At 42.1% G+C, this 17998-nt stretch overlaps 1 pseudogene; it reads left to right on the top strand.

Annotated features, from left to right (window-relative positions):
- LOC123634867 overlaps positions 1–17479 on the top strand; it is an 18898-nt pseudogene extending 1419 nt beyond the window's left edge.
- Positions 17480–17998: the final 519 nt, after the last annotated feature.

Raw genomic sequence — 17998 nt, forward strand, 5'->3', positions numbered from 1 at the left:
CCCTCGGTTTTCCAGTGAGGAAGCTGAATAACTTGCCAAAATCACAAAATACTGTTGAAACTTTTGAAGGTAAAACATCTATCTGACTCTACATCCCATGAACTTAATTACCCCCTGTGATGGGCCATACTGGAATTATTTGAGGGAATTTCGAGGCAGTGAATGCCTGTGGATCTGACTTAGGCCCTTTACTAGGGCTCAGACTTTGGTCAGGTTACTTTGCACAGATTACTGGGCCTCTTCCCAATTTTATGACTCCCAGTATATTTAAAAGAAAAATGGCAACATGACAAAATATGGTATAAAAATCATAGCATATTTTAAATATTCACATTTAACAGGAAGAAAGGAAGTTTACTCATCTATAAAATGGGGATAATTCATGGGGTTGTAATGAGAAACACAAGTAATAAACTATGTGAAATCACTTTGTAGAATGATTCTTTGTAAAGCATGCACACGTAAGTGACAACCCCTTCCCCTAAGGAACTTCTAGTCTTTTAAGGAGTCTAGACACATGCACTTGTAACTCCAGTGGATATAGTTTAAGAACATCTGTCACATTTATATATTTATTTATGCACTGAGAGAAATATGTTGAGCTCTTCCTATGTGCCAGGCACAACTAGGGGTGCAGCAGTGGACAAATCAGACCCTGTCATTGCCCTCATGGAGCTTCCAGTCTATTTCAGAAATAGGTACAGTATCACTATCTGGGGTGGTCATCAGAAGGTATGCTGACTTGTGGCTTCCAGCTTTTTCCTCCTCACTAATCTTGCCCAGTGCCTCATCCATGGTGCTCTCATCTAGCACATGTTCAATGAGTGCTTTGAGTCCTGGGCTGAGATGGGTGGGTAGAATGTTGCAGAGCAAACATGAATAAGTAGTAGTGGAGATGAGAATCTGTTCCAATAGGAGAGGAACAGGAGATGAGGCTGAAAGGAGGTTGAGCAAACTGTGCCAGGCAAGGGAGATAAATCCTTAATGTGAAGGAGGAGCTAGTCATATTGTATTTTAGAAATACAACTCTAGCTATAGTGTAGGGCATTGGCTTGCGTGGGCAAAAAAAGAGAGACAGGGATACCTGTTAGAAGGTAAGTACAAAGATCTAGCAGTGATCTGAATCATAGCTATGGTAGGGGGATGCAGCAGAGGGGACAATGCAGAAGACACCATTCTTATAAAGGGGATAATGATGATAAGAAGAAAACAAATGAAGGGATGATTTAAATATGAGCCTTCAGGCTAGATCTGGTGCAGGTCTATGGTTTCAATGTTTGTGTCCTCTCCAAAATTCATGTTGAAACTTAATCCCCAGTGCAATAGTATAATATTAAGAGGCAAGTCCTTCAGGGGTGATTAGGCCATTGAAGACTTCTCCCTCATGAATGAGATTAGTGCCTAATAAAAGGGTCAAGGGAACTAGATAGGCCCTGTTCCCCCTTCTGTCTTCCATGTTCCAAATGGTTCCAAGGCGCCACTTGGAAGCAGAGACCAGGCCTTCACCAGACACTGAACCTGCTGGCATGCTGATCTTGGACTTTCAGCCTCCAGAGCTATGAAAAATAAATTTATATTATTTATAAATTACCCAGTCTCAGGTATTTTGTTATAGCAGCAGGAACAAACCAAGACACCAAGTATACACTTTTATTCAATACTACTTTTCCTTCCTGTCAGGTATTACAATCCTAATTAATTATTTGTGCAATTATCTTTTAACATCTTCATCCTCTGTAAGTTCCTTCCTCCCTGTAAATCCTTGCCTGTCTGGCACAAAATTGATAATAAATATTTATAGAAAATTTTGACTAAATGAAAACGGTGAGGGGTCCAAGGTGGCTCTGACACTTGGTGTGTGGGTGAACGGAAGGTGGGAGTAGGCTGGATCTGGGTTGGGTTGAGACTTAGACCTCAAAATCCAGCCTGTGAAGAGAAAGGGAGAAAGCAATGTATTATAGTTAATCAGTTTACAAGCAAGAATTGCCACCAGAGAGTTGATTGATTCTCACATATGCCCCCTCTTCATGTATATTGCCACTTTATTTTGCCTGGATTTCAGCACATTCCAGACCTGCAGAATCACTTTGTCTCTGAGAGTGCTACCCAAGTTTCCTCCTTATCTCTCAGGGTTTCAGACACAGAAGTCTGGCAGTTCATCTGGAGCCTTTCCTGGCCTGACTCAGAGGACTGCCTGCATCTGTGCAGTCTGGCTCAGAGCCTGTCTACATTTGGGCAGATCCGATATCCCCCTGCCAGAAGGGCCTGATGACAGACAACAGTCTATGTGAGCCTGTCTTTCTTCCCCTTCTAGGGTATGGCCCCATTCTCCAGCTTGAGATAGGGTCTCAGGTCCAAAATTTAGGAGTTGGCAAAAGAAATATTGGCAATATAGTATAGTGATTAAGATCTGGCTCTGGGGTAACTCTGACCTGAAACTGAATCTCCACTCTGCCACTTACTAACTGTGAGATCTTGGAGTTATCCTCATTTAACCTCAGAGAAGATATTAATACCTATCTTGAATAGTTGATAGGAATTAGGTGAGAAAATTTATTAATATAAAACACTTGGCTTGCAGTAAACAGTGAGTAGTAACAATTATTATTCAATACAGAGAATCTATTGTCTGTGTCCCTGGTAAAGGCCAGCAGAAAGCAAAATAAGGTTCTGAAGGGTCAACATGCTAGATGATGCCACCAGAACCACTACCATTGCTGTCCCCATCACCAGAAAGTTTCCCCACAGTCCCTGCTGCTTTGTATCACTCCCCTTTGATTCAAAGTTGGGTCTGTGCCCTTGGCTAGAAGTGAGACTAAATAAATCAGTTGGGAATGTGAATGCTTTTGCCTGCAGATAACAGAAAACTAGACTGTAGTGACTTTTTTTAAAGTATGTTTTTCTCACACGTAAGAAAAATGGAGGTAGGCGGTTTTACTGGCTTGATAATATCAGAGCTGATATCTCTTGCAATTCGCTTCGTCTTACCTTTATATTTACTAGTTGCAAGTTGGCTGTTGCAGCCCAAGCCATCACATGATATTTAAGAGGAAGGGGAAGATGCAGCATTTGAAATTGAAAAGCTAAAATTTTCTAAAGAACCTGCAAAACATACCCTGCTACCTGTCTCATAGCCAGATCTAACAGTGAACAAATAGTTCAGCTTCCTTGCCCCTGAGAGGGACACTTCAAAGATGCATCATTTCATAGTGTTTCTGAGGGACCCCAGAGGGCCTGAGGCCCATTGTCCATAGCTTACTGCTCATTAACAAACCCTATATTGACTTTTCTTTCTTTTCCAACTCACTTGTCTCGGGGAATCCAAACTAAAGAGAATGGAATTGGCTGGGTCTGGTACACTAGGAAAGTGACAGTGAGTATTGTCACCTTTGATGGTATAAGGTGCACTCTCTCATGTTTGGGATCTTACCCAAACCTGTGAAGGGGATGCAGATGCCTAGTGTCCAATAAGAATGATGAGTGTCCACTACAATAAACGGGGTTTTGTGACTGCCCAACATCAACATATACCCTTCTTTTTTTTTTTTTTGAGACAGAGTCTCACTTTGTTGCCTGGGCTAGAGTGAGTGCCGTGGCATCAGCCTAGCTCACAGCAACCTCAAACTCCTGGGTTTAAGCGATCCTACTGCCTCAGCCTCCCGAGTAGCTGGGACTACAGGCATGCACCACCATGCTCAGCTAATTTTTTCTATATATATTTTTAGTTGTCCAGATAATTTATTTCTATTTTTTTTTTTAGTAGAGACGGGGTCTCGCTCAGGCTGGTCTCGAACTCCTGACCTTGAGCGATCCACCCGCCTCGGCCTCCCAGAGTGCTAGGATTACAGGCGTGAGCCACCGCGCCCGGCCCCTTCTTTCTATACTTATACTTCAAAAAACAAAACTCCAAACTAAAACAACCCTCCCTTTTATAACCTAATTTTTTTTTTTTTTTTGAGACAGAGTCTTGCTCTGCTGCACAGGCCAGAGTGCCGTTGCATCAGCCTAGCTCACCACAACCTCAAATTCCTGGGCTCAAGTGATCCTACTGTCTCAGCCTCCCGAGTAGCTGGGACTACAGGCATGTGCCACCAGGCCCGGCTAATTTTTCTGTATATTTTTAGTTGTCCAGCTAATTTCTTTCTATTATTTTAGTAGAGACAGTGTCTCGCTCTTGCTCAGGCTGGTCTCGAACTTCTGAGCTCAAACAATCGATCCGCCTGTCTCAGCCTCCCAGAGTGCTAAGATTACAGGTGTGAGCCACTGCGCCCGGCCAGCCTTTTATAACCTAAATTGTATACTCACTATACTCACCTTCTATCCCTTAAAAAGGAATCAACTCAGTCTCATTAGTGACTTCATCCAACAAGTCCAGGATCTCTGAATAATGTTCATTCTTCCTTGAGTTCTGCAACGATCCTGCCTCAATGTTCTATAGCCTATGGACTGAACTTCAAAGTTAACCACTACAACATACCACACCCTACATATATTTGCGAGAAGGGGAAAAGGAAAGGAGAAGAAAATTTGATACAACGTAAATATTTAACTGACATGGCAAGAAACCTCTTCATAACTGATCACAAGGCCATAGTTGGTAGCTTTGACGTCACATATCCACTACCCATTCCATATTCTCTTTGTCTTCAGCCAGTTCAACAGGGTCATAGAGATGGAAAGAAAGAGGGCATGAAGGAGGCATGCCACTGTCTTAAAGACCCTGATCCAGAAGTGGTATATCCTTTGCACTTACATTTCATTGGCTGGAACTTAGTCACATAGTTTCTAGTTGGGGCTATAACTGAGTTTTTTTATAGGTGACCAAACTTTATTTCTTGAGTGATTGGAGGTCTTGGTGGTCCAGCTATATAATATTCCTATAATTTTCCATTGATTTTTAGTACTGGACATAGGAGAATTAGGAAGTGGCCCTGGTATCTTCTGGATTATATCCATAATCCTCCCTCCCTTTAGTGTGTATTGACAGTTCTCTTTTGCCTTGATGTTAGGTTCATTCACCCCAGCCAACCATTATAACCAGTGCAAGTAAAGTTTAACAACAGTCTCTCCAGGGGGAAAAGCCCCGATTTGTAGAATTTGCCAATTTTTGTGGTGTAAATACTCCCACCATGGTCAATTTTAAGATACCAGTGTTACGTCACTGAATGTAGAGTTGAGAAAAATGCACTGTAGTATGCAGAATGATGGCCCTCCAAAGATGTCCACATCCCAATATTCAGAACCTGTGAATATGTTACCTTATCTGGCAAAAGGGACTTTGTGGATGTGATTAAGTAAGAATCTTGAGACGGGGAGATTATCCTGAATTATCCAGGTAGGCTATATGGAATCACATGAATCCTTGTAAGGAAGAAAGGGAAGCAGGAGAGTCAGAGTCAGAAGAAGCAATGTTACAATGGAATCAGAGGTCTTAGTGATGTGACTGAGGAATGTGGGCAGCCTCTAGACGCTGGAAAAGGTAAGGAACCAATTTTCCCCTAGAGCCTCCAGAAGGAGCACCATGGAGCTGTGGCATGGGACAGTGGTATTGTAAGGATTATGGTGTTAGCTGGCTTTTGTTAATGGCTTCTGAAGTCTTGGAAAAAAGAAAAGATCACATTAGCTATCAACTCAAATATATGAGTCAATGCTGGCTTGAGTGATACACCAAACTATGTGTATTTGTTTGCTTCTTCTCCTCCTTCATCAGCCACTTCTTTCTGTCCCTTTCTCTGACTTCTCTGCTGCATGTGACAGTCCCTAAAGGTTCGTTCAATCTTGAGTCCTTTATTCCTTACTCTTTCTAGTGATGAAGTGTCCTTGTCTCATGTCTTTAGTTATTATCTTTATTCGAGCGTCTCTCTGGTGTGCCTGCCATCCTTTTAGGTAGCTCTTGTTTCTGAAACATCTTGCTTCAAACATGCTCAACAGTATTGGACAGTGTGCCAGTCAGTCACCACAAGGTGGCAGCCTCACTAATTTTGACTGCACAGAGTCTGGTGATCCACTCCTTCCAGTTGCAGGGGATTGGGGAGGGCTCTGAATAAGACTTTAATTTTCCTTATTTAACATTTCTTGAGAGCCTGCTCAATATTGGGCCTTTTAATATATTGCTGTTGTGTTTTTAGGGAAAAATGGCAAAAGCTAGGTATTATCTCTTTTGTAGATAAGAAAACTGAAGTTGAAAATGGTTAACTTGCTCAAAGTCAGGACCTAGATTTATTTTTTTGTTTGTTTGTTTGTTTTTTGTTTTCTTTTTTCAGACAGAGTCTCACTCTGTTGCCCTGGCTAGAGTGCCGTGGCATCAGTGTAGCTCACAGCAACCTCAAACTCCTGGGCTCAAGCAATCCTTCTGCCTCAGCCTCCTGAGTAGCTGGGACTGCAGGCATGCGCCACCATGCCCGGCTAATTTTTTCTATATATATTTTTAGATGTCCAGCTAATTTCTTTCTTTTTTTTTTTTTTTTTTTTTTTAGTAGAGACGAGATCTCACTCTTGCTCAGGCTGGTCTCGAACTTCTAAGCTCAAACGATCCACCCACCTCGGCCTCCTAGAGTGCTAGGATTATAGGCGTGAGCCACTGCACCTGGCCCAGGACCTAGATTTATAACCAGAGTTTTCTGACTCCAAAGCCAGTGTTCTTTCTATTACACAACTGAATCTCCAGATGAAACAGTATTATTTATTTTTTTTAATTGAAAGTAACAGAAAAGCAACTTGAGCCAGTTTAACAGCAACAACACAACAAAGTATTTGGAGTGCCTCATGGAAACCTAGGACAGAAGTGATACCTTGGCTTTAAAAGAGAGAACCTGATCTTGTGAAGCTAAGCAGGGTGGACCTGGTTAGTACCGGGATGGGGAGAGAGTAGAGGCAGGGATTGGAAAGCATTTAAGATGTGGGGGAGGAGGGGCAGAAAAATGGGGAAGGGAAAGGAAAAGCTGGGGAGGCCCAGGAAATTAAGCTCTGTCCCATTCAACTGGAATGGCCCTATTTTAATGCATTTTACATATCAGGGCCCCATGCAATATTTTATTTGAAAAATAAGGATTTACTATATTAGATAATACTTTAAAACTGCTGATAATGTATTAAGCCATTCCCCCATTGTTGGACATTTAGGGTTTTTTTTTCCTAATTTTTCACTTTACCAGGTAGGACTATGATAAATATTCTTTCATATTGTAGTAGGCAATGCATGAAGCCAAAGAGTACTTTCATTTCTCCTGGCCCTTACAACTTTTCTTAAGGGAGAAGAGGAGGTTGTAGTCCCAGACAGTTCTAGCCTGTGCCCAAAGTCCAGTGCGACTTAAACCTTCCCTGATTGTCAGCCAGGTCAAAAATACTCAGTAAGTATCTACCTACACGCTGGGCACTACTGTGGATACATGGGGAATAAAATGGGCACAGCCTGTCATCATGGAGCTAAAAATCTAGGGATGGGGACGGACACAAAACAGATACTCTACTAAACAATTACAAGAATCATAAGCAAAGTGCTGCCAAACAGAAGTTCAGAAGGTTAAGGAAACACAAAACAGAGTGAGTTGATTTAATCTGGGAGGATTAGGGCAGGCTGCCCTGAGGAAATGCTATTCAATATGAGACCTGATGGATGAACATGAGTTAGCCAAACAATAGAATGGAGTTGTTTGAGCAGAAAGAAAAAGTGTCAAGGCCCAAAGGTTAGAGGAAGCATGGCAGGTTCAAGCAACTGAGAAAAGATCGGTGTGGTTGGGCACAGAGAATAAAGGGAAATGATATGAGATTGAGATAAAAGGAATAGCAGGGTCCAGATGGTGCAAAGGCTTATGTGCTATATTAAGGATTTTGGAATATATTCCAAGGACAATTATTGAAAAACTTTAAACTGAGAAAGTGCACAATCCTATTTGTGTTTGAACAAGAACATTCTAACCATAGCATGGAGAGGGGTCAAAGTAGATGCAAGGAGGCTAGAGAAGGGAGCTGTTGCGGAGGTCCAGGCAAAAGATGAAAATGGCTTGTACTACAATAGCAGCAGTAGGGATGAAAAGAAATGGACAGAGCTGGGTGTGGTGGCGCATGCCTGTAATCCCAGCATCTGGGGAGGCTGAGGTGGGAGGACCCCTTTAGGCCAGGAGTTTGAAGTTGTAGAGAGCTATGATCGCACCACTGTACTACAGCCTGGGTGACAGAGCCAGACCCAGTCTCTAAAAAATTTTTTAATTAAAAAAAAATAAAGAAATGGATAGATTTAAGAGTGAGTGATCTGGCCAGGCATGGTGGCTCATGCCTGTAATCCTAGGACTTTGAGAAGCCAAGATGGAAGGATCGCTTGAGGTCAGGAGTTCGAGACCAACCTGAGCAAGAGTAAGACCCCATCTCTCTACAAAAAATAGAAAAATTATCTGGGCTTAGTGGCACATGCCTATAGTCCCAGCTACTCGGGAGGCTGAGGCAGGAGGACCACTTAAGTCCAGGAGTTTGAGGTTGCTGTGAGCTACGATGATGCCACTGCATTCTAGCCTGGGTGATAGAGTGAGACCCTGCCTCGGGGGGGGGGGGGGGGGAAGAGAGAGAGAAGCCAGAAAAGGAGACTGAAAAGGAGCAACCAGAGAGATATCAGAAAACCAGAAAAGTCCCTGGTTCATAAAAGCCAAGGGAAGAAACATTTCAAAAAGTCAGTGGATACCTGTACTAAGTAAAATAGAGTGATCACATAACAATGATGAAAAAGTATCCATTGGATTTAGAAACACGGTGGGGATTGGTGATATTTTCAACAGCATTTTTTTTGTAGAGTGGTAGCAGGCAGAGACTGGATAGAGGTGGGATGAAAAGTGGGAGGTGAGAAAATGGTGACACAGAATTTTGTTCTGAAAAGGGACAGACAAAAGTAGTTGGAGCGGAACTTTCATTCACTCAGTTCTTCAAGCTAAAGATTGTGGAATCACATTCAACTCTTCTTTTTCTTATGTCCCATTTCCAATATATCAACAAAGCCTGTTGGCTCTGATTTCAAAATATATTCCGACTCTCTTGACTTAATCATTTTCTGCACTGCTATCTACTCCAAGCCACCATCATATCTTGCCTGGGCTATCTTAAAAGCCTCTTAATTTATCTCCTGATTGGTTTCTCCTTCACATCCCTTCTTACATAGCAAATCTATGAACTAAAGAAAAAAGTCATCTGCCTTCTATACACATCCTACCTACAATGGTGGGAAAGGCATAGAATAACCTCTATAGTCACCCTCTTTCAAAAAGAGAGAAAATGGGAGGCACATAGTAGAGAATTCTGAAATCCAACAGACAAAGGTTGATTCGGGCTTAATCCAACTGCCTGAGAGTTGTTCATTGTGGATTTGGCTCTAGTGTCTGGGCTCTCGGCTTCACTCTCTGGAACTTCCTTCATTTTCCATAAGAAAATTGAGTTTACATTTGAGTAGCCTTCTCAGCCTGCTTCCTGCCTGTGAAAGGATAGGGGTGCAAAGGCATCTTTTCATTTTGTACTATGTATTTCATTAGTCCCAGCTGAAGATGCTTCTGCTAGAGCAATTCTCTTAAAAGCTTTGTGGTTTTTAAATTTTTAAATATTTATTTATTTATTTATTTGTGGCTTAACACAAGGCAAATTTATTCTCTTACAGTTCTGGAAGTTAGAAGTTTAAAATATAGGTGTCAGCAGGGCTGCATTCCTGCTCAAGTCTTCAGGGGAGAATTTTCCCTCCCTTTTTCAACTTCTAGAGGCTCCTTCCTCCAGCATGCCAACCTCACACTTTGGTATTCATGGTTCCTCCTGAGCTTTGTGGGTTCTTTATGCATCAAATCATAATCCACTACATTCAACAAAAGCCACTCTCACAAATCTCTTTGAGATAAGCTCTTCTCTACCTTAAGAGATTGCTGAGAAATAATGTCCTTAAAATCTCTGGAGAGCCTTTTTTCTGTCTGACACATTCTGTAAAGCATCTCCTTAGATCTTTTTAGAGTCTTAACCCTTAATGTCTTTTTTAGATAATATTTTCCTGATAGTGTATTGGATTTTATTTCTGCCCAGAGCCATTTCTTAGAATCATTTACCATCTGGTGAGGCTGGCAATGAAAAATATAATGGTTTAATGTTCAAGCGCAGTAAGTCCTATATATTAGCTTTATTGAGATATAATTCATATACCATACAATTTTCCCATTTAAAACATACTATTTAGTGGTTTTCAGTATATTCACAGAGTTGTACAACCACCATCACAATTAGTCTTAGAACAATTTCATCACCCCAGAAAAGATCCTGGTACCCATTAGCATGAGCAGTCACTCTCCATGTCCCCGTGTCTTAGTCTGTCTGTGCTGCTATAACAATATCCACAAACAAGACTGGGTAATTTATAAACAACAGAAATTTCTCACAATTCTGGAGGTTTGGAAGTCTAAGATCAAGGAACCAGCATTTGGTGTGTGGGAAGGGCCTTCTTTTTTTTTTTTTTTTTTTTTTTTTGAGACAGAGTCTCACTCTGCTGCCTGGGCTAGAGTGCCGTGGTGTCAGCCTAGCTCACAGCAACCTCAAACTCCTGGGCTCAAGCAATCCTTCTGCCTCAGCCTCCCGAGTAGCTGGGACTACAGACATGTGCCACCATGCCCGGCTAATTTTTTTCTATATATATTTTTAGCTGTCCAGATAATTTCTTTCTATTTTTAGTAGAGATGAGGTCTCGCTCTTGCTCAGGCTGGTCTCGAACTGCTGACCTTGAGCGATCCTCCCACCTCAGCCTCCCAGAGTGCTAGGATTACAGGCGTGAGCCACCGCACCTGGCCAGGAAGGGCCTTCTTGCTGTGTCCTCACATGGCTAGAAAAGCCAAAGGGCAGAAGGACAAAAGGAACAACCACTGTGTCCTCGCATGTCAGAAGAGATGGAAAGGAGCGAACCCACTCCCCTCCTCCCACGAGGACTTTTGTAAGGGCCCTAAAGCCATCCACGAGGGCTCTGCCCCCATGATTTAATAACCTCCTAAAGGCCCCATCTTTTACTACTATTACATCAATGATTAAGTTTCAACATGTGCATGTGGGGGACACATTCAGACCATCGCACCTCCCAAGCCTCCCTGCTCATCTATAGGCAATCACTAACCTACTTTTTATCTCTATAGATTTACCTTTTCTGGGTGTTTCATACGTTAAATAAAATTTATGGGAACCCATTGATTTGTACTAGGCTCCTGCACTAAGCTTGACAAATCAAACCAATGTGGAGTTTAACTCTAGTAGCTGAACCTTAGTTAACTGCAGGAGGTTCTGTAACCAATTAACCAATGAAACAGTGACCAATTGTTGTCTTTACACCTCCACTTCCATTTCCTATGAATGCTGCTGTCAGATCACGGTATTGGTTGGAGCTCCCTGAACTTGTGGTCCGAGGACTGCTCCCTTTGCAAATTGTTTTGTTTTGCTTTGCTTTGTTTTGCTGTGCTTTGTTTTGTTTTTCTTTGTTCAAGTAAACTCAGTTAGAATTTGAACTTCTCTAAGGTTTTTTCTGTTTAACACATATAAATGGAATCATACAATATGTGGTCTGCTTTATATTTAACAGTTGTTTTTTTAGTTTATCTCTTTCCTCTCATGTTTTATCACAGGCAGCATGTAGAAGCCAGGTAGCACTTTCAATATTTTGCCTATAAATCTCCTTGGCTAGGTGACTGAGCTCATTAGGGACATTTGCTACTTTCTATATTACTTCAGGTGACAGTACTGGCAAGCTTTCTGGGCAAAGATCCCCTTTCCTCCAGCTTTCTTTTTCTTTTCCTTTTTTTTTTTTTTTTGAGACAGAGTCTCACTCTGTTGCCCAGGCTAGAGTGCTGTGACGTCAGCCTAGCTCACAGCAACCTCAAACTCCTGGGCTCAAGCAATCCTCCTGCCTCAGCCTCCTGAGTAGCTGGGACTACAGGCATACGCCACCATGCCTGGCTAATTTTTTCTATATATTTTTCGTTGTCCAGTTAATTTCTTTCTATTTTTTGGTAGAGATGGGGTTTCACTCTTGCTCAGGCTGGTCTCGAACTCCTGACCTCGAGCGATCCCCCCACCTCAGCCTCCCAGAGTGCTAGGATTCCTCCAGTTTTCAAAAACAGTTTCCTCACTTTGCTCTGGGCTCCCATCAACAGTCTCCCCAAGGCCCTTCAGGTTTCAGCCAACACTCAGGGCCCTGAGGACCTTTGGCCTTTTCCCTCAAAGTCCTTCCAGCCTCTCTCTGCCAGGTAGTTGCAAAGCCAGTACCATGTTTTAGGCTTTCATCATAGCAGCACCCATAGCAAACTGTTTCTTAGAAACAGGAGCTGTATAACTTCAAGTCCTCCTGCAAGCAGCTGCTGAGGATGGAATCCGAAATTCAAGGGGGAAATCTCTGTGAAACATAAGACGAGAGGAAGCAGGAGTAGCCAGGAAAAATCTTCAGGCCATGATGCAGGACTGACAGCTATGAAAGGAAAGGAAGAAAGAAGGAGGATTGGATGGGAAGAGGCCCAGGGTGTAGTGCAGCTCTGACGTCTTGGCCAGGCTGAATGCCCATTAAAGGAGTCCCACATCAGGCAGAAATGGCCCAGCTGTAGTATGTCCACTGGGCTTAGTCATTGGCTGGGACTCATCCAAGGAGAGTGTGCCTTGGCAGGAATGCTGTGGCAAATCCCAAAGGTATGGAAGTTGGAAGTGGTCACCGACCTCCATTCCTCAGAGCAGATTCACGTTTTGACGGTAGATCTAAAGTTGTGCACACGGTCCACCCTTTGTTGACATAGCCCATCCCTTGCACTGCTCAGATTCACTGTGCCATCCATCTTTGGAGAGCAGCTTCTCTCTGGCTCTCACAGGCCTCTCTTCCTGAGGGGAAACTTAGAAGAGAGAGGTTAATGGGGTGACCTATAGCCCCCTTGCTGCAGATGGTTGCCCTTTTTTTAAAAAAATAAAAATTTATAGACTCTCATTGCATATTACAAATTTAACCCTTTTTCAATTCCATGCCTTGCAAACATTTTTTCAGTCTATTATTTATTTATCTTTTGGCTTTATTATCTTTTTCCTTATCAAAAAATGGGTTTCTGTAGGGCACAGTGGCTCAAATCTGTAATCCCAGCTACTCAAGAGGCTGAGGCGAGAGGATCACTTGAGGCCAGGAGTTCGAGGTTACAGTGAGCTATGATCACACCACTGCACTCCAGCCTAGGTGACAGAGTGAGACCTTGTCTCTAAAAAATAAATAAATAAATAAAAATTTAAGAAAATTAAAAACAAAATGGATTTTTATGAAGTCTAATATTAATAGACCTAACTTTTCCTTGACCTTCTTTTTCTCTTGTTTAAACAAGTCTTTATAAATCGTAAGCTATACATCTAGACTCCAAATTTTTATTTCATGTTTTTAATATTTTTTATACTTAAACTTTAATACATTTAGATCCAGAATTCATTTTCTTTCTTTCCCCCTTCCTTCCTTCCTTCCTTCGTTCCTTTCTCTTTCTTTCTTTCTTTCTTGCCTTCTTTTTCTTTCTTTCCTCCCTTTCTTCTGTCTTTCCTTCCTTCCTTCCCTCCCTCTCTCTCTCTCTTTTTCTTTCTTTCTTCTTTTCTTTCAGAGATGGGGTCTCACTAATATGGCCAGGCTGGAGGGCACTGGCTATTCACAGGCACTATTATAGCACACTACAGCCCGGAACTCCTAGGCTCAAGCAATTCTCTTGCCTCAGCCTCCCAAGTAGCCAGAATTTATTTCTGAATGTAGTGAGTTTGTAAATCCATTGCGAATTTGGGAATCCAATCTTATTTTATTCCAGGTGGATGGCTAATTAATTTATTAAATAAACCATACCTTCCTCAATGAATTAAAACACTATTTTATCATTTTTAAAATTCCCATGGACATTGGGATATATGTCTGAACTCTGTCTACTTCTATGTTAACCTATACATTTTATAACCACTATTTTATTATTTTTGTTTCATGATCAGAACACAAACAGTATGAACAATATGTACATAATTCTTAATTTAAACTATGTGACTTATAGAGATTTCTTCACATGGTTATGATTACACTTGAAATAATTTTGCAATGACTTTCCAGCTTAAAATTTGGAATCAATTTGTTCACATAAAGAGGGAATCAAATACCAGTATTTTAAAATATTGACTAACTGTTAGGTATAAAACTCCCCAAACTCACAGTTTAATATCAAACATACTACATACACCATAAAACTTTCAAATATTTCATGTCACATTAACAATGAAAGGAAAAAGTGAATTACCCTTACCAAAGATGTCACAGATAGGATACAATTCTTCCAAGTAGGAAGCAGTTAAAAACCAAAAAACCCAACAGGTTTGACTTAATAGATTTTATTTAGAAAATGTTACCCATTATTAGGGAATATATATTTTCATCAAGCATTTCCATGGAGCTTTTATAAATATTGACCATGCTCTAGGTTACAAAACAAGCCTTAAATACCAAAGAATCAGTGTACTTACCACATTGTGTGTCTACATCATAATCAGAGGACAATAACAACAATAACACTAACAACTGAGGAAGAAGATGTGGCTTGGGGGAAGATTTGGCGTAGGGGTAGGTGTGATTTAGGGGGAGGATGTGGTTTAGCCAGAAGGTGTGGCTTAGGGGAATGGTGGGGTTTCAGTTGAGGTCATCCCAAGTCACCCAAATGTTTTAGTGTTACTAACAAGTATAGCGCATGGTGTGAAACTCTCCCACTGGGGGAGACTGGACAAGTCAATCCCATTCTCTTAGACATATGGACTTCTGTTTAATCTTCCAGTTTCAGGACCTGGAAAAGGTGAAGCGGCATGACCATCTCCTACAATTGGAACAATTTGCATATAGTGGCTTGTACTTGGACCAAAAAATCAGTTTTTATTTTTAAGTCTGTGTAGGAAAGTGGAAATGAAAATATAGCCCCCACACTTGGCATCTTCCTCTTCACCCTTCTAAAATCAGAATCATGGCTTCTCTCCAATCTAACATGAAGGTATCCATCCATTGACCACAGGGGCATTCAAGTTCCCACAAAGAGGAGCACGGGAAGAATGCCCTACAGGTGGCCATGTGACCCCTCAAAGAAAGGTTTCCCAAGACATTGTTATTCAAATACTTTTATTTTAAGTAGATTGAACATTAAACACACTTTACTCTTGTCAAAAAAAATAACACTAACAACTTAAAATGCTCTGTATGTTTGGACAATTTAAAATATACTGCTAAACTGATCAAAGAAGACATTGTACAGGAAATCAGAAAATACTTAGAACTGAATGATTAAAAAATATATTGAAACTTATCTGATGTACTTAAGGAGAAATGCATATCCTCGAGTACTATATTAGGTAAGAAGATAGGGTCCAGGGCCACGCCTTCCCAGTGCACTGGACCTCTGCTGTTGCTAAGCGGCCTTGGATACCTACCTGGCTGTGGGATGCTGGGCAGCCTCAGGTGAAGATTGTGGTCACTGGGCTTCAGGTAACCACGGAGAAAGCACTTCGGAGCACCATTCTTTTTTTTTTTTGAAACAGAGTCTTACTCTGTCATCCAGACTAGAGTGCCATGGTGTCAGCCTAGCTCACACAACCTCAAACTCCTGGGCTCAAGCAATCCTACTGCCTCAGCCCGAGTAGCTGGGACTACAGGCACATGCGCCACCATGCCCGGCTAATTTTTATCTATATTTTTAGTTGTCCAGCTAATTTCTTTCTATTTTTTTAGTAGAGACGGGGTCTTGCTCTTGCTCAAGCTGGTCTTGAACTCCTGAGCTCAAGCGATCCTCTGCCTCGGCCTCCCAGAGTGCTGGGATTACAGGTGTAAACTACCCCCTGAACACCATTCTTTTTAATGCATACAAAAAGGAGGTATTTACCACCAACAATGGCTATAAATCCATGCAGGAAAAAATTTCAGAGTAATTGGAAGATGCAGAGCTTAAAAGAAGAAATCACATCTAAGAAGATAATTGAGGTGAAACTGTGGATTACAGCTGGACCAAGGGGAAAATTTACTGCTACTGAGTTTGAAGTAACCTGACAGCAGTGGCAATATCCTTGTAATGCTAGGAGAAGGTGGAGAGTCCAGATTTGATACCAATATCAACTTTTTACTAGAAGAGTAGGGAATCCTGGTTAATAATAATGGTGCTGTTAGAAATGTATATTACAAGTATTTCCATCCTAAGGAAGCTCTAGTTTCCAACTGAGTCTTGAACAAGGAAATTAGCCACGCTGCAGGAAAGGCTGTTCCTGGAATCGTTGATGAGGAAAGCAGTGGAAACAATGCCCAGGCTGTCACCTTTGTCTATCCTTTTGGTGCCTTACTGAGTGTAATGAAACCAGCAGTGGCTGTTCTTTCTACAGGCTCTGTCTGCTTCCCACTTAACAGACCCACTCTGGCTTTTCATCACTCAAAGAGCCAAGGTGGGAAGCCAGCATTGCTTGGCTCATGTCACATGTTCAGTGACCAATATTTGCTAAGAAAAAGAAAACAGAAAAATCAGAGGCACTGTTTTCCAGTGGCTCACAACAGAACATGTCCACCTAAACCCAGCTGCTGCTGAGGACCCTGGGATTTCCACTACATGACACTGCCCAACACAGCCACCCTGTCAGAGCGGCTTCAAGTTGTGTCTGCAAGAGGGTGATGAGAATCCTCAGGACTTTACCACCCTCCTTGACCTGTCCATTTACCAACTGGGTACCGCCTCCATCCCCAAGGTCATCAAGGGTCACGGGCAGCTAAATGCGAAACATGAACCACTCCAGCTCATCCAAGCTCGGTTTGAGTCACTGTTGCCAGCCCTTCAGCCTGCGGTTTTCCCTCCCAGTTTCAGGGAATTACCACCTCCTCCTCTGCAGCTATTTGGCTGAGATGAGAGGTTCTCTGAGAAGGCATGGCTTGCTCAGATTACCAACAAGTGTACTGAAGAAGACCTGGAATTCTATGTTAAAAAGTGTGGTGAGGCCGGGCGTGGTGGCTCCTGCCTGTAATTCTAGCACTCTGGGAGCCGAGGTGGGAAGATCACTCGAGGTCAGGAGTTCGAGACCAGCCTGAGCAACAGCAAGACCTGTCTCTACTAAAATTAGAAAGAAATTAACTGGACAACTAAAAATATATAGAAAAATATAGCCGGGTGTGGTGGCACATGCCTGTAGTCCCAGCTACTCGGAAGGCTGAGGCAGAAGGATTGCTTAACCCCAGGAGTTGGAGGTTGTTCTGAGCTAGGCTGATGCCATGGCACTCTAGCCTGGGCAACAGAGCAAGACTCTGTCTCAAGAAAAAAAAAAAAAGAAGAAGTGTGGTGACATTCTTGGAATAACCAGTAAACTAAAGGACCAACAAGATGCCAAATATATCCTTGAGCACATCTTCCAAGAGGAGGAGTTCAAGAAATTGAACCAGGAACATGACATTGATACAAGTGAAACGGCATTCCAGAACATTTTCTGAGGGCTGTGTCTCGAAGTATTTTCTGCCTCGTGATTCTTCTCTCTCTCTCTCTTTTTTTTTTTTTTAGACAGAGTCTGCCTCTATTGCCCAAGCTAGAGTGCCATGGCATCAGCCTAGCTCACAGCAACCTCAAACTCCTGGGCTCAAGCAATCCTCCTGCCTCAGCCTCCCGAGTAGCTGGGACTACAGGCATGCGCCACCATGCCCAGCCAATTTTTTCTATATATATTTTTAGTTGTCCAGCTAATTTCTTTCTAATTTTAGTAGAGATGGGGTCTCGCTCTTGCTCAGACTGGTCTTGAACTTTTGAGCTCAAACGATCCACCCGCCTTGGCCTCCCTGTATACTGTTTCCTCTATGAGCTGTGGAAGGTCTGCGCATCTTCCATAGTACGTAGATAGGTGAAAGGTATGAGATTTCTAATTTACAAAATCCTTATGTAAGATATGCTCCATTTTTTAAATTAAACCTATAGTGGGGACGGGCGCTGTTAGTGAGGCTGACGCCATGGCACTCTAG

The sequence above is a fragment of the Lemur catta genome, chromosome 3 (assembly GCF_020740605.2).
Source record: "Lemur catta isolate mLemCat1 chromosome 3, mLemCat1.pri, whole genome shotgun sequence".
NCBI lineage: Eukaryota > Metazoa > Chordata > Mammalia > Primates > Lemuridae > Lemur > Lemur catta.